At 35.0% G+C, this 22,112-nt stretch overlaps 1 protein-coding gene across 2 annotated transcripts in view; it reads right to left on the reverse strand.

The window, feature by feature from the left end:
* Positions 1-6,421: 6,421 nt before the first annotated feature.
* The window catches only part of LOC106875048 (dual specificity protein phosphatase 3), a 92,747-nt gene continuing 77,056 nt past the window's right edge, over positions 6,422-22,112 (reverse strand). For both annotated transcript variants that reach the window (XM_014923010.2, XM_014923009.2), the window contains one exon: positions 6,422-17,415. The gene's annotated coding sequence lies outside the window, so the exon portion shown is untranslated. The remainder of the gene's footprint in view (positions 17,416-22,112) is intronic.

A 22,112-nucleotide genomic window follows, 5' to 3' on the forward strand; every position in this document is an offset into this window, starting at 1 on the left:
AGGACTTATTCTTTGGAAGCCTAGTACTTATTCTATCGGTCTCTTTTGCCGAACCACTAAGTTACGAGGACATAAACACACCAGCATCGGTTGTCAAGCGATGGTGGAGGGACAAACACAGACACACAAACATATACACACACATAAATATATATACATATATACGACGGGCTTCTTTCAGTTTCCCTCTACCAAATCCACTCACAAGGCTTTGGTCGGCCCGAGGCTATAGTAGAAGATACTTTCCCAAGGTGCCACGCAGTGGGACTGAACCCAGAACCATGTGGCTCGTAAGCAAGCTACTTACCACACAGCCACTCCTACACCTATTTGTGCATATTATTACAGGATGTCACCAAACCATTCCAGCATGGAACATAATGAGTTTTCAATGGTGATGATGATGATGATAATGGCCCCATCAGGTACAATGGACTCTCCCATCAATTGGACTTTGGGTATATGTCTATTAGTATACCTATTAAAGCATCTTCACCGCTTGGGCTACCTGATGTCATCCACGGTAACGATATAATTGTGCGAGACAAGGTTGTACCTTTGGATCACACGCATACTTCATTCAACAGGCTTCTACACAGTTTCCACCAATCCAATTACACTCAAAGAATACAGGTAGATCCAAAGATCCGCAATCTTGAGCAAACATCATTTTTACAGCCTCGGGTCGACCTGGGTTTCGTAGTTACGACTTGAACTTATTAACCATTCGTCCATACTGTGGTACTGTTATTGTTGTTGCGTGTCTCCTTTCAGCCCTGCTGGAGCAACATCTATGGCTCTAGGGTTATCGGAGGACAGAATGATACCCGCTGCTCCTTTTTTCCAGACGCACATACGCCTCCATCTAGTTGACGACTTTACTGCCGTCTGACACGAAGTAATTTGTCGTATGGAGTGAAGGCGCGTGGATTAGCGGTTAGGATGTTTGGCCCATGATCGTAAAGTCATGTGTTCGATTCCCGGCGTTGCATTGTGTCCTTCAGCAAGATTTATTTCACGTTGTTCCAGTTGACTCAGCTGCCAAAAATGAGCTGTACATGCAATTCAGGCAGTCAGTCTTGTTACATTCTGTCTCATGTTGAATCTCCCTAAAAACTACGCTAAGAGTACAAATAACGTGCTTGTATAGTAATATTACGATCATGAAATTATCATTAGCTTACCTCACTCTTTCTCGCGGAACCCTTAGGAACCTTTTACGGAACCCCTAGGAACCTTATACAGAACCCCTAGGAACCTTTTGCAGAACCCCTAGAATTACAGGAAACCAGTACTCAGCCACTTGCACGTTAATTTCAAGAGCAGACTGTTTCGTTGATCGGATCAAGTGGAACCCTCGTCGCAATCGACTGAGTGTCGATTAGTTAGTTATTGACAATGTAAAAGTCTAGGCATGTTGCGCTGTTTTCACTATCCAGTTTATAGATTTTGGCGGTGACCACAACAGATATTTATGAGGTGGACTTGGCCACGGAGCAACAGTTGTTCTGTTTCACTTATCATTAGGGGCGTATTGAGGTTATTGACACTTCAAATATTATGTGTGTGCGTGTGTGTGTGTGTGTGTTTATGTGATTCTGTTAACAATTTAATACTCTAGTAATGTCACGCTTTAAATAATTTGAAACTTTAAACAATGCTTTAATTTAAATAGAATTCTACTTTAAATGCCATTATTTAAACAATGTGATACTTTAAACAATGAAAGACATTAAACAATGAAAGATGTTAAGCAATGAAAGATGTTAAACAATGAACGACGTTAAACAATGAAATATAAACAATTTGATGTTCTAAGCAATGTAAAGTTGATATTTAAAGAACTGAAAATGCCAAATAACTATTTCTAAAGCCTGCATAGCTATCTTAATGTGCAATATTTATTCTAATCAAGGCGCCGAGATGGCAGAATCGTTAGCACGCCGGGCGAAATGCTTAGCGGTATTTCGTCTGTCTTTACGTTCTGAGTTCAAATCGACGAGGTCGACTTTGGCTTTTATCCTTTCGGGGTCGATAAATTAACTTCCAGTTGTGTACAGGGGTCGATGTAATCGGCTTAATCTCTTTGTCTGTCCTTGTTTGTTCCCTCTATGTTTAGCCCCTTGTGAGCAATAAAGAAATAAGAAACGTTAGCACGCTGAGCTAAATGCTTAGCGGTATTTCGTCTGCCGCTACGTTCTGAGTTCAAATTCCACCGAGGTCGACTTTGCCTTTCATCCTTTCGGGGTCGATAAATTAAGTACCAGTTGCGTACTGGGGTCGATCTAATCGACTGGTCCCGCTCCCCCAAAAATTTCGGACCTTGTCCTAGGGTAGAAAAGAATATTTACTCTAATCAAGGTGGCGAGATGGTAGAGTCGTTACCGCGCTGGACAAAATGCTTAGCAGCGTTTCGTCCGTCTTTACGTTCTGAGTTTAAATTCCACCAATGTTGACTTGGCCTTTCATTCTCTCGAGATCAATAAAATAAGTACCAGTTGAGCACTGGGGTCGACGTAATCGACTTACTCCTCCCAAAAATTGCTGGTATTGTGCCAAAATTTGAAACCAACACTTATTCTAATCATAGATGCGATATATTTTGCAGTCATTCATCAAGTTTCGTAAACAGCGCAACTGATTCAATGCCAAAAGGTTTTATCGTTGTCACGGTCTACGATTGCGAATATTTGCGGTCGGATGGGATTCTTCCGAAGTATTTCTGGCGAAACGTTACTCGACAGGATAACCATATTATTACCAAGAATCATATTTATCCAATACAACAAAAAGCTCAGTCTTTTATGGCAGTGTGATGGCTTATATGTCTCAATAACCCTGAGAGCTGTGCCAGCACAACGCTAGCTTCTGGTAGGGCCTCCCATACTGGACAGGTCAAAAGATAAAGGCCAGACTAATATGGACGACCTCTTCCCAGAAGTTAAAATGGGTTTGCGAAGGACAGACAAACCTACCTAGAAAAGCACGAAGTTACAGAAGTATCGTTGACAATTTAGAACCAAACAAGATGTAGTGATGTCAGTATGTGACAACCTACAATTTTACAATTGCATGCGAGAAAGAGGGGTTACCATCTGGGACGTAAAACGACAAGGAAAATAACTTGTGAGACGTTCATAATAGGTCATAACATATTTATTACTAGATGTAATGTGTTAACATATAAAAATGGTCTGAAAGAAAAGGCTTGTAACATATTACAAGAACATACTTTACAACCATATGTCTCAAAAGCAAATAAGGCGAATATGTGCGCGTGCGGTTGTGTGTGCGAGTGGCATGGCTCAATGTGTACGTCTAGGAACCGACAGACGAAAGGAGCACGAAATTAGAATTGCGTTCGCTTTATATAAGGGATGAACCAGAAGTCCCTGACTTCCACGTCAGCCAGAAATCAATTGAAAGCTTCTAGAATATCCGAGAGTTTTGGAGAAGGTCGAGAGAGATTACTCTCGTTAGATCCCTTTTTCGTTTTGCTTTCCTGCTTGACCACCAGGGGTCACTACAAAGGCGTGGCAGAGGAAGGCCTTCCCTCATGCTGCAGAATCTGAAAGGACATCTTGAATTTCACGTCAGGCTCCGGTGTTGAACACGCAACAGAAGCAGAAGAGAGGACACCCTAAAAGTAAGTGGATGCAGGATTCTGAGTAAAAGCTGAAATGGTGGGAAAAGTAGAGAACTAACTGGAAAGAAACAGAAAAGACAACCCAGGGTCAAGAAAACCCGTGGATGGTCTCTGCTCCATAGGAAGCGAAGGGCTTAGGTATGTAATATTGTTTTCAAATTTTGGCACAAGGCCATCAGTTTCGTGGGAGGGAGTAAGTCGATTACATCGACCCCCACTACTCAACTGGTACTTATCGAGCCCGAAAGGATGACAGGCAAAAAACAACCTCGGCCGAATTTGAACTCAGAACGCAAAGACGGACGAAATGCCACTAAGCATTTTCCCCTTCATGTTAACGATTCTGCCAACTCACCTACCTTGCTTAAATATGTAATATTACCCAATGCAAAAGACGGCTTGCTGACAGAATCGATAGCATGCCGGACAAAATGATTAGCGGTATTTCGTCCGTCTTCGCGTTCTGAGTTCAAACTCCGCCTAGTTTGACTTTTTCTTTCATCCTTTCCAGGTCGAAAGACTAGGTACCAGTTGAACCCTGGGGTATTTGTAATCGACTTACCACCTCCCCCGAAATTATCTGTCCTTGTGCCAAAGTGTTATTACACTATACATTCTCTTTCAAGACGGTTGGGCATGATTTGAGAGAGATTTAGTTGCTATTTCTAACACGTTCCCCTGGCTGGTTTCGAAGAACAAATATTTATCCCTGGCAGAACTATGAGAAGCCATCTTGATAAATAACAGAGTGAAAGTTCAGAATCACTTGTAATCAAAAACTTCAACCGTAAAAGTTGCTAGGAGAAACTTTACCATTGAAAACACTCTTGTGAATGAGATACACATCTATTTGAAGTTATTTGTATAATAATGAGTTCAAAAATATAATTTGATTTATATTTTTGTACTAGATCCTAAGCACGACACTTCCACAAGTGAAAAATCAATCAACCTAATTTTGTTTATAACATCGTTCTGAATTTAAATTCTTATTTCGTTTGTAATATATTTTCCAAATGACTATTAAAAGCACTTCAATTTTCCCCTGTATTGATTTTTATTTATCGCAGCTCTCCTTTTGAATATTTTGTGGTGTGTATTGTCTACTGTTTTTCTTTTGATATAGTATTACGATTATATACAACGTTTGTGATGTCGCGTTGGTGTGTGAAGGCGCAATGGTTAGGGCAGCGGACTCGCGGTCGGAGGATAGCGGTTTCGATTCCCAGACCGGACGTTGTGAGTGTTTATTGAGCGAAAACACCTAAAGCTCCACGAGGCACCGGCAGTGGGGGGGGATCCTGCTGTACTCTTTCTCCACAACTTTCTCTCACTCTTTCTTCCTTGTCTCTTATTTCTTCATTGCCCACAAGGGGCTAAACATAGAGGGCACAAACAAAGAGATTAAGTCGATTACATCGATCCTCAGTGCGTAACTGGTACTTAATTTATCGACCCCCGAAAGGATGAAAGGTAAAGTCGACCCTGGTGGAATTTGAACTCAGAACATAAAGACAGACGAAATACCGCTAAGCGCTTCGCCTGGCATGCTAACGTTTCTGCCAGCTCGCCACCTTCAACGATTTAAATATTAAAACGTATTTATTTTAATAACTTGAATGTACGAAAGTGGCAACTTGATAGAATTGTTAGTCCACCGGATAAAATGCATAGTGGCATTTCTTCCAGCTCTTTATGTTCTCAGTTCAAATTCCGCCAAGGTCAACTTTAACTTCCAGCCTTTGAGGGTCGATGAAATAAAGTACCAGTCAAGTGCTAGGGTCATTGTATTTGACTTGTCGTTCCTGTTTTGTGGAGTCCATTCTGTTGGAAGCATTCGAGCCAGGTTTTTGGTCTGAAGATATATTTCTTTTTCCTGTAAAATCTCAGAAGCTCTGCAAAAAGTAACGAGTTCTGTCCTTGATCTTCTAAATCATTTCAAAATATTTACACAAAATCGAAATGCTCTAAATTTCGCAATTGTATATGATGCAGGAACGTGTCCAAATAACAGAACTCTTTATTTCATGTGACCGTAACAGCATTTTTATGAATGTGACCATCTTTTACTTTATCTGGATGTTTTGGAAAATCGTTCACTTTTGGCGGGTACGGTGTTGAATTTTTGATCCTTGCCCTACATCGGCCTACTGAATGAATTTGACTGTTATTTCTAGTATGTAAAGCGAGGACACAGAAGCTCTTTCTTAATGATAACTTTGTAAGCCAAAGTGGAGAAGGGTTTTGTGCTAACAGCGGTCAAGCACTGGTTAGTCGGTCTTATGAAACGAGTGAAAGCTTCTTCGAAATGCGCCGAACATGTTGTCGAATGAACCCGACCCTAAAAGCTGGCCCTGGAAGTGTCTTCTACTATAGCCCCAGGCCGATCAAAGCCTTGTGAGTGGATTTGGTAGATGGAAACTGAAAGAAACCTGTCATATATATATATTTATGTATGTATGTATATATATATTTGTGTATGTATATATATATATATATTTATGTATGTATATATATATATATATTTATGTATGTATATATATATATATATATATATTTGTGTCTGTGTTTGTACCCCCCAATATTGATTGACAACCGATAACTTAGCGGTTCGGCACAAGAGACCGATAGAATAAGTACTAGGCTTACAAAGAATAAGTCCTGGGGTCGATTTGTTCGACTGAATTCGGTGCTCCAGCATAGCCACAATCAAATGACCGAAACAAAAAAAATTTTTTTTAAATAAGATAAAAAAATAAGAACAAAGACTCGAAATACACACATATTCATTTATTCATATATTTTCAATATCACCATAGAACACATAAATAAATATACATGGTTGCTTACTGAGACATGGAATATCAAATATAAAAAGATGAGAATATGTGTGACGTTGAAAGGTTTTCCTCCAGGGATTTTTTAGCAACTAAAACGAAGCACTTTGGAAAAATGGAAGAAAACAGAAACATGTCTGTGGACTTTTGTAACTCCTGGGAAATTCATACCAAATAACTCAATTACAACAATAAGGATTTTACATTTAACCATTAGGGAAGTGACACATTTCCAGCTGGGGATTCAAACTGATTACAAGCCCACTTCACTGCAATAAAGCATCTGATAATTATAATAATAATAATAATAATAATAATAATGATATTAATAATAATGATAATAATAATAATGATGATTCTTTCTATTATAAGCACAAGGCAGCAACGTTGAAAGGAGGGGCAAGCTCATTATATAAACCTCACTACATGACTGGTATTTTATTGAAATGCATAGCTGACCTTGGTGGGATTTGAACTTAAAATGGAAACTACCAACGCAAATACTGTAAGGCATTTTTTCTTGATAACTCCAATGATTCTGCTAGTTTCACTAATAATAATAATAATAATAATCCTTTCTACTAAAGGCACGAGGCCTGAAATTTTGAGGGAGAGTGCTATCCGATTGCATTGACCCCTGTACATAACCGGTACTTAATTTATTGACCAACCTACCCCCTGAAAGGATGAAGAGCGAAGTCAACCTTGGTGGAATTTGAACCCAGAATGTAAAGACGGACAAAATGCCGCTAAATATTTTGCTCGGCATGCTAACGATTCTGCCAGCTCACCACCTTCAATAATAATAATAATAATTCTGTAGTCATTATTTATTAATTAATATTGTAATTTTTTCTTTTTTTTTTTTTTCAAACTATTTCGTGTGATTATCTTAAGATGATATTACTTTAACCACCAATAATAATAATAATAATAATAATCCTTTCTACTATAGACACAAGGCCTGAAATTTGTGGGGAGGGAACGAGTCAATTACATCGCTCCTAGTGTGTAACTGGTACTTAATTTATCAACCCCGAAAGGATGAAAGGCAAAGTCGACTTTGGCGGAACTTGAACTCAGAACGTAAAGACAGCATGCTAACGTTTCTGCCAGCTCACCGCCTTAAAAACAATAATAAGAATAATTCTGTATTCATTATTTATTGTTTATTAATTAATATTATAATTTTTAAAAATGTTTTTTTTTTCAAATTATTTCGTGTTATTATCTAAATATAGTATTGCTTAAACCACCACCAATAATAATAATAATAATAATAATAAGTTTCAAGTTTTGGCACAAGGCCTGTAATTTTAGGGAAAGGAGTTAGTCGATTACATCAACCCCAGTACTTGACTGATACTTAATTTATCGAAACCCCTCCCTGCCTAAAAAAAAAAAAAAAATCAAAGGCTAAGTTTACCACGGCAGGATTTGAACACAGTACAATAAAGAATTGGAAATAATGCTGATAAATATTTGTTTGATGAATTAGAGTTTCTACTGAAACACGCGCTCTGAAATTTGAGGAAAGGGGTTAATCAGTACTTGGGTGAGTACATCAAGTACTGGTACTTTATTTTATCAAGCCCAGAAGGACAAGAGACAGGATTTGAATGCGGAATGTAAAAAGATGCAGGTGTAACTGAGTGGTAAGAAACTTGCTTCCCAATCACATGGTTCTGGGTTCAGTCCCATGTGGCACCTTGGGCAAGTGTCTTCTACAATAGCCTTGTGCTGACCAAAGAATTGTGAGTAGATTTAGTAGATGGAAACTGAAAGAAGCCCATCATATATGTGTGTGTGTGTCCCTCACCAACCGGTGTAGGTGTGTTTACATCCCTGTAACTTAGCGGTTTGGCAAAAGAGACCAATAGAATAAGCAGCAGGCTTCAGAAATATATATACTGGGGTTGATTTGTTTGACTAAAATTTCTCAAGGCGCTGTCCCAGCGTGGCCACAGATTAATGACTAAAACAAGTAAAAGAAGGAAACAAAAAGATAAAAGGATAGGATTATAACACCACAAGGTATTTTCCCATAAAAATCTGATAATATTTGACTAGGCACAAAGTGTCTATCTTTCAAGGGAAAGAAATGATGCGAAAAAAGGGGACATTTTTCTCAAAGACAACCAAAGGGGTTAGGGAAGTGAAATTATGTCGACCTAGAATCGGGACCATAAAAAAGTGGGATTCCGGTTCCATGCTGAAATCCCCAAATTTTACCCCATCCCCACCCTATGGCGGTGGTGATTTCTTCCAGGTTAAAAACTGTTGTTCTTGAGGAAAACAGAAGTGGTGAGGGGAGACTGGTGGAATGGAAGTGTTGTTACTTGATAAGTTAATAGGAGCAGAGTCTGTTATAGTAGTGTTGGGAGATACAAAGAGCAGACATAGAATAAAACTATGTTTATAGTATAAAGTGGCCAAGCAGAGGTTGTTCTTGCTGTTGTTGTGGAGTTTTAAGTCTGAGATCAGTCTTCATCAAATAGATTTATGATCAAAAGACATTCCAACAATGACCATCCTACAAAATTTTTTTCCAGGCTCGTCTATCCAAAACTATATCCTTGTCCAAAGTAACTGATATGAGGCAGATTTGGCTGCTATTTCTAACATGGTGGATGACTTCGTTTTGTAGGAAGTAGGGGGTTATAATAGAAAAAAAAAAAGATGATAATAGTCAGGATATGGAATTGTATGTGTGTGTATGTGTATACATGTCTGTGAGAATGATTATGTATGTGTGAATACATGCTTGTGTGTATACGTATATGATTGAGTACGATTTCTTTTATGTACTTTGAACTTGTCAATTCAATTGATTTTATCAAAAAAAGAAAAAAGCTGTTTTCAGAAAAAATGTCATTTATAAAAAAATAACTAAATGCAATGAATACCACCCTGATCATATAAAGGTGTGTCTTTGGGTGGAAAGGTGGGTACCAGGTCAAGAACTGACATTAAAAGCTTGTCCTTAATAAGATTCTTATCATTAAAGTTTACTTTCTGAATAATAAAAAAGTCATTATATGAAATTTGGGGGTTTTGCCCCAAATTAGAATGTTCTTGTGAAAATACATAATTCTTTTGGTTGATTTCCTTAAAAAAATAATAAAATAGATCGGTTGTGCTGTATCCAGGGTGGAAGCCACACTGTTCTTCGTCTTGGGCTCAACAATTCCCTTACATCTTTTTTTCCAGACACTAAATGTAGTGTATACTAGGGATGCTTAATGAGACAATTCCTCATAATTAGAGCACCCTCTCCTGTCTCCCATTCAGAAAAAAAATTTAGGATTTTCACCTCATATTGTGATTACTTTGGTGTCCTTCCAGATCCACTGACATACATGAATAACTACTTCTTATGCATTGAGGGGTCACAGCTCTGGAACTGAGGACCTGTGATTAGAATGTTGCAGGAAAGAATCACAAGGAAAATTCTTCAAGCCATGCTAATCAGCAGGAGAGACAAGGGTAGACCAATAACAAGATGGTTGGAGAATATTTACAGTATCAGCTGGTCATGCTTGGTAATTCGGTTAGAAAGTGTAATGATGGTTGCTGCTGACAGGACCCTATGGAGAAGGCACCTGAGGACCCTACCCCTGCAACCCTTCCAGGAACAGTGGGTGGAGAAGATGGATGGATGAATGGTTGAGAAATAAAATACAAGTACAAAATAATGGACCAAGTAATTAAACTGCTTGATTACACTTATATACCAGAGTAGATCAGGTTAAGGAAAATACAAGAATCTGCAGAAACTAACGAGGATTTATGTTGGTAAAAGACAATTAATAAAATTAGTAAAACAGTTAATTACTCATGCCATGAAAAGAAGTGAGGTCAACCCTTTAACATTCAGACTGCTCTGTCAAATGTAATGCTTATCTATTTACAATATCTTGAATTAATCATGCATTATCTCATGAGATAATCGTGTGATTATATATTTTTAGAATGATATTGTAGGATTGGTGTGAGAGTCTGGATCTGGTCAGTTTGAACATAAAACAGAAAGAATAACATTTTAGGCAGAACTCTTTTTTTACATCAGTTTTTCCATGCTAAGTCAGTCCTTATTAAGCAAGTTCATGATCCAGCCATGACTCTACCTAAAAACATTTGATTTGGAAACAAACATTTTAACCACATAACCATGGCTGTACCATTTTCAAAGAAAAACGTTCTTCGAACATAACATTAGATTCTACTTAGATTTCATGAAACTCTCACATCAATAATAGTTTCAAATTTTGGCACAAGGCCAGCAATTTGAGGTGGTGGAGGGGCAAGTGGATCAACTGGTACTTATTTTATTGACCCCAAAAGAATGAAAAGCAAAGTCAACCTTGACAGAATCTGAACTCAGAATTTAGGAATGGGCGAAACGCCATTAAGCATCCCATCCAGCGTGCTAACGGTTCTGCCAACTCACTGCCTTAAACTCTAACATCATTAATACCAGCATCAACACCACCACTGCCACAGGCACCCTTAACATTTCTGCCACTGTCATCAATATCGACCCTTTGCCTGTGTATCACATGTGATGCACAGAACATATTTCCCTGGAGTTCACACATCACACATGATACACAGCCTCAATGTTTTTTAACCCTTTAGCATTTAAACCAGCCTGAATACTTTACCTGCTTTATGTTCGAACCAGCCAGATCCCGCCTCTTGCACCTACCTTACAATGTCATTCTAAAAATCAAACAACCACACCATCGAAATCTCAAAGCTCTGAGATAATTCATGATTAATTCTACACAATGTGAATAAATAAGCATTACATTTGACAGATTAATCTGAATGTTAAACGGTTCAATGAGCAGAATAATTATAATTTCAATACTGAATAATGTCTGCAAACAATTTCGTTAGGTTTGTTGAGATGCAATTCAGTTCTTTAATGATAACGATTTATTTATATTCATATACAATTTTATATTGCTTGGGTGTGGTTTGTTTTTGTGGGCCTTTTTAAAAATTTACTTTCCTACTCATTTTGACCCAATAGAGTCAATAGAAAGCTTAGAATAGGCTTTTATCCTAAATTATTTATATTACTGGTTAAGAATCTAAGGCAAATGTATCATGTGACCTAGTCTTCATTAACTTAATATTTATTTCTTTATTGCCCACAAGGGGCTAAACATAGAGGGGACAAAGGACAGACAAAGAGATTAAGTTGATTACATCAACCCCAGTGCATAACTGGTACTTATTTAATCAATCCCAAAAAGATGAAAGGCAAAGTTGACCTCGGTGGAATTTGAACTCAGAACGTAACGGCAGACAAAATACCACTAAGCATTTCTGAAGATTAGTATTTAACCATTGCCTGTCCTGTGTATCGCATGTGATACTCAAGATATATTTCCCTGGTATCAGATATGATACACATTCCCAGTATTTTTTCAACTATCAGAGTAACTTATGAAAGGAAAACTTTTATTATTCAGAATGTAGAAAACAAGGGTTAACTAAAAAAGGGAAACAAGCCTGGGCGTTTAGGATAAACTTGTGAAAATAATTTGGAGAGGCAAAGGGTTAACACCTAATAATGGTTTCAAATTTTGGCACAAGGCCAGCAATTTTAAGGGAAGAGAAGGGAAGTGCTCAACTGGTACTTATTTTATCGACCCCAAAAGGATGAAAGGCAAAGTCGACTTTGGTAGAATTTGAACCCAGAATATAAAGATGGACGTAATACAAATAAGCGATTTGCCTGGCGTGCTAACTACTCTGCCAGCTCGCCTAATATTAACATCATGAATATATATTTTGTTAAAAAAAGTGAATAAATATAAGTTGAATGGTTTTAATTTCATCAAAAAGGTATTTGTTTTTTTATGTCAATAAATTGAAAACAATGCAAACAGTTCGGAAAACATCTTCTAAATTTCAAATTCTAAATTTTAAGAATTTGTATTCTAATATTGCTGAGGGGAGTATGTGGAGGAGAGAGGGAATAATTCTTTTTTAATAAAAATTACAAAATACAAAATTTGTACCATAAATATCTTAGTTCAAATGCACATTTTAGTAAAAATGTAAAATAAATTAATTTTTGTACAATGAATTCATTTTTTTATGAAGAATTTTTGCTACAAATTCAAAAATTTATTTTTTGTTAGATTCATTTACACACACACGCACACACACAAATGAAAAAAAATGGATTCAGAGAATCAAATGTAACTCACAGTAAGCACTCCAGCTGGTGTCTGGCTATCAGGTAGCATAGCAATTAAATTTAAGTTTATAATGCAAGTTAATGTTACTTCGCATCTGAAAATCCAAGAAACGCAACTGGAGCGTAAAAATAATTTAAAAATCAGAAGTGAGAGATGGAAAAGTATTTATTCCATATGAATAAATACACTTTAATTATCACTTTTCCTGAATTTTGATTGATTACTTATGAGTGAGTGTGTGTGTGTGTGTGTGTGATTGATGCAGGATTAGTTCAAAACAGCATGAATACATAAGCATTACATTTGATAGACTAATTTGAATGCTAAAGGGTTAATTATAAAGATTTCATTCTTCAGAAAGAAAATATATATATATGAAACGTTTTGTAACCAGGCATCAGCATTATAATTTTCTTTACACAAATAAAAAGTAAATTCTTTAAAATGTATTCAAATGTTTAATGAAATATACCAACCAATAATGTTTAACAAATATAATTTTCTTCCAGTAACATTGGTCTAATTCTTCCTTAGTCGAAAGACACTTATTGTTATGTCCTGTTATTTGCATTTGTATTTGTGTACCATTTCTCCTTTTTTTTTCCGTCCTTGTTTTTGTATACATTCGCTGCTTTCTTCCAAGGAATCTAGTGTTTTTAGCTTAGTTTTTCCTTAGGGCTGGCCATATTGGAGCAATCTTGAGTATAACCAGCCAAAATTGCAAAGATAATCTGGAACTTGACTGAGGAAAGAAAGCTCCGAATGACCCATCCTTGTTTTTTCTTGTCCCTTTTTTGTATCATCTGTCTGGATGTTTTACATTCTTGTCCCATTTTTTGTATTCCTATATATATATATATATACACACACACACACACATACATACATACACATACATGCATACACACACACACACACATGCATGTATATGTATGCAAACCTTTGACTGCTTATTTTTTTTTTTTAGGTACATTAATTAATATTTGGGCATTATCACCTTGGTTGGAAAATTAAAAAAATATGAAAATTAGTAATATGAATTAATAGTGTAATATGAAAATTTATAATATTTAAAAATTGAATTTTTATACATTAAAAACAAATGTTATGACAATCTGCATCATTTCTTAATGACTTCCATTCCTCTCAGCATGCTTTTGGCAAATCACTAACTGACAACTGCCATAATTAAAGGGTTAAGAGATTAAAAGATTGACAAGTATGAAACGTGAATGATCTCAGTTTATTTGTCGTATAAACAAAATAAAATATAAATATAATTTTTGTTTACAAAAGAAACTCTTTTGTTTACCAATTGTTATCGTATAGATTTATCTCTAATAAAAATACATTTCTTTTTCTTATTAAATTTGACAATTGCGAGATGGAAGATACATGTTTCCCTTTTTTTTTTTATTCAGAGCTTGCAATCAGATCAAAATAAATTGTAAACAGCAACAAGTTCCTTTCTTTCCATTTATAAAGAAAATAGATTAGACAATTTAAAATGAGAGGGAAAATATATGTGTACATGTATATATCTGTGTGTCTGTTCAGGAATGTCCATCTGTGTGTGTGTGTGTGCCTCCATGTAATCATAAAACATGTGGCAAAGATGTACTGATGTTTCAGACCAAGTTATACATGGCAGTATATTACATAAAAAGTGAGCTCAAAGACTACTAATTTGATTTCAGAAGAAATTGAAAATTTATTTTTATAATTATCAAATATCGCTGGATTTATCACCCAGTTTAAATAACGACAGAGAAATGTTATATAAATGCAGTTTATTAGTCTGTTGAGTCTATTTGGTATTTTAAATTACTGTCAGACAATTCTTTGTAGGCCAAAAGCTTTTCATCCATCTCTGAGCCTATCAATAACTATAAATGCAACGATCTCAGAGAGGAGAATGACATAGAGTGGGGAGAGGTGAGAGAGAGGAGAATAGAAAGGGAAAGAGAAGAGAAATGGAGAGGAGAAGGAGAGAGAGAGACTTGTTGTTTAAACAGATGATCAGAAGTATTCGAATCCTGTCCCTACCACCTTTCTTTTAGCAGTCTGTAGGCATATATTACCTAATGTCTCCTTCCTCATTTCAGACAACAGGTTATGATTTAAGGGAGACTTGGTTTTTATTGAGACTTCTTAAGCTCAAGGGCCTAGGGAGCCTCTCTCACAGAGAGAGAGAGAGAGAGATGGGGGAAAGCAAAGTATTTTGATTGATATAACATGAAAGTCTGTGACTACATGCTGCCAATTTCAAGAATGTTTCTGATATATCATTCATAGTTTAATCAACAATGAAAGAAATGTGATTGTATTTTATTTAATGAACATGTAATATCCCATGATATCTATATGCCAATAGTATCCACTTACAGTTTGGGGTCACCTTGAGCAAGATAAAATTTAAACCCTTATCCCAACATTCTCTTGAGCACTAAGTATGATCTAGATATAAATTCTTTATAAAGCATTTAAGCTGGCTGATTCAAGCCTGTTTTATGTTCTGCCAGATCTGACCTCTCACACCTACCGTACAATGTCTTGCTAAAAACATAATTTACATCAAAATCTTGAAGCTATGAGATAATCCATGATTAATTCGAAAGAATGTAAATAAATAAATATTACATTTGAGAGAATGTTCTAGAGATATATGTGTTCTGAATGCTAAGAAATATATGTGTTCTAGATCACATAGAATTCAAGAAAAGAAGACTTTTTACTTGAAAATAAACCCATACAATGTTTTCTAATTCTGAAACAGGAAAAACATAACATTGCTTGCTTTAAAGTCTTGAAACTATAAGCATTTCCAGAAAGAAATCTGAAATTATCATTTTTCAAGGGCCGTCATTTAAATCCTATTTTTCTATTTTAATGTCACACTCCCAACATCATCATCATTAAGTATAATTAAATTTGATAATTAGTATAATTAAATTTGATATTCTATGTAATCTAATTTATAAGGTAGGATGAAAATATATTCTTTTCTACTCTAGGCACAAGGGCCAAAATTCTTGGGCAAGGGAGCTAGTCGATTAGCTGAACCCCAGTATGCAGTTGGTACTTAATTTATTGACCCTGAAAGGATAAAAGCCAAAGTCGACCTCGGCGGAATTTGAACTCAGAACGTAAAGACAGACAAAATACTGCTAAGCATTTCGCCCGGCGTGCTAACGATTCTTATTTCTTTATTGCCCACAAGGGGCTAAGCATAGTGGAGACAAACAAGGACAGACAAAGGGATTAAGACGATTACATCAACCCCAGTGCGTAACTGGTACTTAATTTATTGACCCTGAAAGGATGAGAGGCTAAGTCGACCTTGGCGAAATTTGAACTCAGAACGTAAAGACAGACGAAATACCGCTAAGCATTTCGCCCGGCGTGCTAACGTTTCTGCCAGCTCACCACCTTTTAAGATTTAAATATCAATTAGCTCAAGATGGCCCTCAAACTGTACACAGACACTTCCATTATACATCATGAGATGTTGCTTTTTTACTGAATAAAATACAATCAAATAAATTCATGTTTATCTTATCCTTGATTAAATTATCAGAATTAAATCAACAATACTTTTCAGAGATTGACAAGATATAGTCACTTGAGAGAAGCTCCCTAAGATGTTTAACACACAAATTCATAGAATTGTCATGAACACACTACCAGATATCCTGAACACAAGAATTATTAATAAAATACTAAAACGGTTAACAAAGTTGTGATCAAAGGTAAGGAACTTGCTGACAGGAAATGAAGATACATGGTAAGTTATAAATTCTTATGAAGCTACAAGATTGTTTTCGCTTCTTGGAAAATGGGTTTATTAAAACGTCAATGAAGATTTTAGATAGAACAGGAGTTTTAGAGCATGGCAGTAGGTTTCTTGACATGTTCTCAAAATAAATAGCAGAATTCTTGAAAAAGGCAGTAAATTTTTTGACAAACCAGCTCTTGAAGATAGTCAAAGTTTGTTGACAAGATACTAAGTTTCTCGATAAATTTGACAAAAGTTGAGAATTATTAAAATGTTGTTATAATCGTTTCAAAATTAAGAATAGATAGTAAAAAATTATATATCTTATATAATTGAGGAGAAAATATAGAAATAATTTTGTTGTTCAGCAATGAAGAATTTCTTTATTTTAACTGATGATCATATAGAAAAATAATAACATAGTTATAGTTGGCATATATATATATATACACATATATATATATATGTATTTCGAAATTGTTTTCCCCTTTTCATTTACAGGATATAATTTGATTAATTTCAAATATCAAAAGGTTTAAGTGATTATATTAGAGAATTTAAATTATCAGTACATCAAAGATTTATGGGGAATAAAAAGACAATATTTAAACATTTTCGCATTCCTAGCAAAATATATGCATGGAAATATTTATATCTCCAAAAGAATGGAAAGAATAAGATAGAAAAATCAAGGGAAGTAACTCAGTGTGTTATTTGCGCCTATGTCAAAATAGTCGAACCGAGACTTTCGTATACAATATAGGCTTAAACAATGGTATAGATATTTAATATTTAAGGTTAAAGATGTGGAGGTATTAAAAAGAATGTTTATAAAACAGTTGAGAAATATTAACTAGTAATGGACATATAAAAACTACCTTGTCCGGTTGGCCAAGGCGTAAAACTGGGATAAAAAATAAACTGAACAGTTGTCTGCCCCTGTTAAAGAAATTAAAGAAAACGTAAATTATTGTTTTTTAAAAAAATAAATAAAATATATTGATACAAAAATCCTGAAAATAAAATAAGTAATTCTTTCAAAGTCTAGCTCGAAATATTTACATCTTTTGACTTTTCTTAGTTACTTTTATATGTTCTTGTTTATTCTTTAATACAGTTTATCAACTTGAAAATCTTATTTCGTTTATTATTGTGACAATATCACAGTGACCTACTCTGAAATATTCATTAATGTAATTGAAAACTCCATTTACAGATGAAGAATTTTAAAATTTCCTCAAATATGACTAGAGTGAAGAAAGGATTTTATGTTAAATTTTGCTTTGGTTTGAATAGCAGGGTCATCTAAATAATAAATTCCCTAAAATTTGTCATTTGCCAAAAATGATAGAGAACCTTTGTGAAGAATTATTTAAATTGCATGGAAAATAGGACTGATTTTTACAATCATCATCATCGTCGTCACCATTTCGTCATCATCATCATCATTTCGTTATCGTCAATACCAACACTCATTATTAGCATTTTCCATTCAAAACAGAAGAACCAAGTTATATAGAAAGACAAGTAACAAGTTGGCATTGTTAATTAATATAATGAAATGAATAATTTCGTGCTCTCTTCACAATATATTTTGCATTTGGAAAGAACTTTTCTTTCATCTCCAAATTAAACAGATATTGTAACCAAAGTACCAAACCTGTTCATGTGGTTACACTAACAACACCACCTTGTCGTGTGTTTTTCTGTATAACTCGTTTAATCATCTTTTGCTAGTTTCAGCTTTTTATTCAATTCCTTAATTGCCTCTTTATTCAAATGGTTTTATACTCATTCTCGAATTATGCTTACATCATTGTAAAATATTATGAATTATAAATTAAATAATTTTGACACTGAAAGAAAATATCCACTTGTCTGCCTGCTTATCTGTCTGTCTGTCTCTCTCTCTCTCTCTATCTGGCTAGTCAAGATAGTTTAGTATGAACTAACAAGTTAGTAAGTATAAATTATTTTAGTTTAGTTATTAGGTTTCAAATCTTGTCAAGGTTGGTATTAGTTGTTTATAAAAGGTCTGGGATTTCAAAAATCTGGTACACTTCAGGACATAAAAGATGTCCTTCTCCAATTTTTGGCAGATTCTAATATAAGAGAGGGAACAGAGTCATATTCATTAAGGTATTGGTCAAGCAGGCGGGTTTGACCATGTACTAGCGGCACTAGTGAGGTGTTATAGGTCAGTAAGTGAAATTGGTATTAAAGTGAGTTTATCTGAAGTCTGCTAGTACAGAAACAAATATATATCTATACATAAGACGATGATGATGATGATATTAATAACGTAGAGCTGTATTGATTAAATATAAAAAAAAAACACGCTTAAATAAACATGAGCAGGTGTTAGAGAATAAAATAAAATAAAATAAAATAACTTGCATTTCAAATATTTGCAGCTGAGGCTTTGTGCATTAAAATTACCTTCAATGCATAGAAAAATATTGTATAGTTTACAACCAGCTTAATTTACGAAATAGCATTGTCTCGACGACCAAACATATCGGCATTAAAATATAAGGTGTTTGATTCTTAATAGCTTTCATTAGGGCAAAACAAGTTTTAGAGTTGAAGAGGATTATCTTCCCTTAAACTGTTAGCCTAATGTCTTGCGTGGCGGCGTTGTCTGCTCAGTTACATTTTTATGCTAATGATGTAGATTGTAAATTGATTATACACAGAATAACTAAAACCTCATGGATATATTAAAACTGAGTGCTAAATAATAACAGGTGTAGCCAATATGCATAAGGCCAATAAGACTAAGTCTACAGTTCATCTTATAGAAAGGGACGAGCTGTAGACTGCATAAACCAGTGGTTCTCTACCAGGGTCCAGATAAGATTTTGCTGTTAAAATGTATGTACAATAAATTGGTTAAACCTCTACAATGTTCAAAATAATTTAATGTTTTTTTATACAATTCCTTATGATATTTAATTAGAAAAATACAGTAAGATTTTTTTTATATACAGTGAATAGCTATGGAGAGCCAGCCAGTAGGGCAAAATAGAAATTTTGAAGGGTTCCACAGGGAAAAAAAATGGTGGAGAACCATTGACATAGGTCTTTCAACCACATTAAATACAGTCCAGAAAAAATTTTTATTGTATGAGAAAAAAATAACCCCACACCTAATTTATTAGTATATTTGCTGACTGTTTCATGTTTGTAAATGTGTGTATACTTTTTTTCGTGTGTGAATGTGTGTATACTTTTCTTCATATAACCACAACATCCATATTCCATCATAGAAGCATTCAAATATCATACATTCTGGCTCAGTAAAGTTACTGAGCAGAACTGACCTGTTTCTACATTAGAAAGTTCAGAATATATTAGTATCCATTGCATATCCTGATATATGTTAGCTAGAAAATAAATTTAGTTGACTATTAAAAGTAGAACCAATCACTTCTATACTGAGGTAACAAATAGAACATAAAAGGAAATGGAATGGTAGACTTAGGTCGATAATACTCTTCAATTGTAGATAAGTTTTAATAAGGACAAAATATATGAAGGTTTAGAAATAATAGATTTCTAAATCTCTCAGAGAGATTTATGCAGTAGTAATACGATGAAGTAGTTGTATGCTGTCAACTTAATATGGCAGTCTCATGAAGGGAATAATACTACTGTTGGTTAGACCTAGGAAACTGCACTGCTTCCTGTTGGCTTTGACATTTCCTGTGTCAAGGCCGACACATCCCCTGGTAAATATAAGCACACAGGAAATCTCTTTGTAAACATAAGGACACAGGAAATGTGTCAAGGCCAACAGGAAGCGGTGCAGCTTCCTAGGTCTAACCAACAGTAGTATTATTCCCTTCAGGGGACTGTCACATTAAGTTGACAGCATACAACTATACATGAAGGTTTATAGTTACATTACAACAAGTCAGAATGTACTAATAGCCATACATATAGCTTGATGTATGTTAATGAGGAAATAAATTTGGTTAACTATTAAAATAGTTCTATAACTGAAGAACTATCTAGAACAGCTTTTCTCAATTTTAAGATCGTAATATTACTAGACATGCACAACATATTATTGGTTATTGCAATATTGTAATATAGACATTATCCAATCTAACCTATTATGTTATCAAAAAAATATAACCACATATATATATATAACCCAGTGTTTAGGACAGTGGACTTACGGTCGTAGGATCGCGGTTTCGATTCCCAGACCAGGCATTGTAAGTGTTTATTGAGCAAAAACACCTAAAGCTTCACGAGGCTCCGGCAGGGGGTGGTGGCGAACCTTACTGTACTCTTTCACCATAACTTTCTCTCACTCTTTCTTCCTGTTTTTGTTGGCATATAAGTCAAAGATTAAATCAAAATTTTAAGGCAAATAAACATGAATATTTATTTTTTGGGTAAGAAAATGTAGCTAATTAAAATGAGAGCAATAAATAAGATGGAGACTAATTACTTGGTACTGTGTATTAGCTGATATTGGTTATAATAGGTGCCAAGTTATTTCTTAATCTCTTAATGAGAGGAGAGATCATTTACAGCCCTGTATACAATAAACTCATTATAAGCATTCTTCTTCCTATATTACTAAAACTAAAACTATAACACGATGTACTAATTAGTAGGGATGTTGCCTTGAGGTTTGGTGCTAACAAGTCTCCTCAAATCTCAAGAATTTTTCATAGGACTTCATCAACTCTGAAAGGCAAAGTCAACCTCGGCAGAATTTGGAATCAGAACATAAACAGATAAAATACCACTAAGCATTATGCCTGGTGATTTAACAATGCTGTCACCTTAATAATATTAAAATAATAACACTACTACTACTACTAATAATAATAATAATATGTTGTCTCCTTTTATTAAGAGATTAAGAAGAAGGAAAACTGAACAACTATGAAGATTTGAAGTGGGAAATACGAAGGTTGTGGTCAATGAGGAGAGTAGTACCAATAGTATGTGGTACCAATAGGAATTGGAGCACTTGGAAGCATCAGCACCTGACCACCATCATGGTTCCAAAAGATTGGTACAAATGCAAAGGTAGAACACCTACAAAAATCAGAATTGCTTGGAACTGGAATAATTCTTCGCAGGGTTCTTGAAGCATGACCAGTAAAACAAGTGTCACCTTAGTCTGACACTTTCCATCATACCCAGCAAAATAAGTTGTGAGTTTTCATCAAAATAATAATAATAATAATAACAATAATAATTACTATTATTCTTGTTGTTGTTGTTGTTAATATCCTGTTTTAATTAATAACTAATACCATTTTGGTCACAAATTCACACAGAATTCTTTTTAATCAAGGTAATTGGATGATTCTGAATACGGACAATGATAGTCCCAGCATGAAGCAGGTTTATGGCTGACAAACTATATAGATTGCTGACTGGCTGTGTACTCCAGGGCTACTACAAAACGTGTATTACTATTAAATACCACAACTCATGTTGCTGTACCTGTTTCACAAAAAGCAATTCCCAGAAAAACTCTATACACACCATTTGTTCAAAGCTGGACTTTCTTGTATACATCAAACTTTAATATCCTCTGTATGTATATGTGTGTGTGCATGTGTATGTCTGTTTGTCTGTATATATATATATATATATATATATAT

The sequence above is a fragment of the Octopus bimaculoides genome, chromosome 4 (assembly GCF_001194135.2).
Source record: "Octopus bimaculoides isolate UCB-OBI-ISO-001 chromosome 4, ASM119413v2, whole genome shotgun sequence".
In the NCBI taxonomy this organism is placed as follows: Eukaryota; Metazoa; Mollusca; class Cephalopoda; order Octopoda; family Octopodidae; genus Octopus; species Octopus bimaculoides.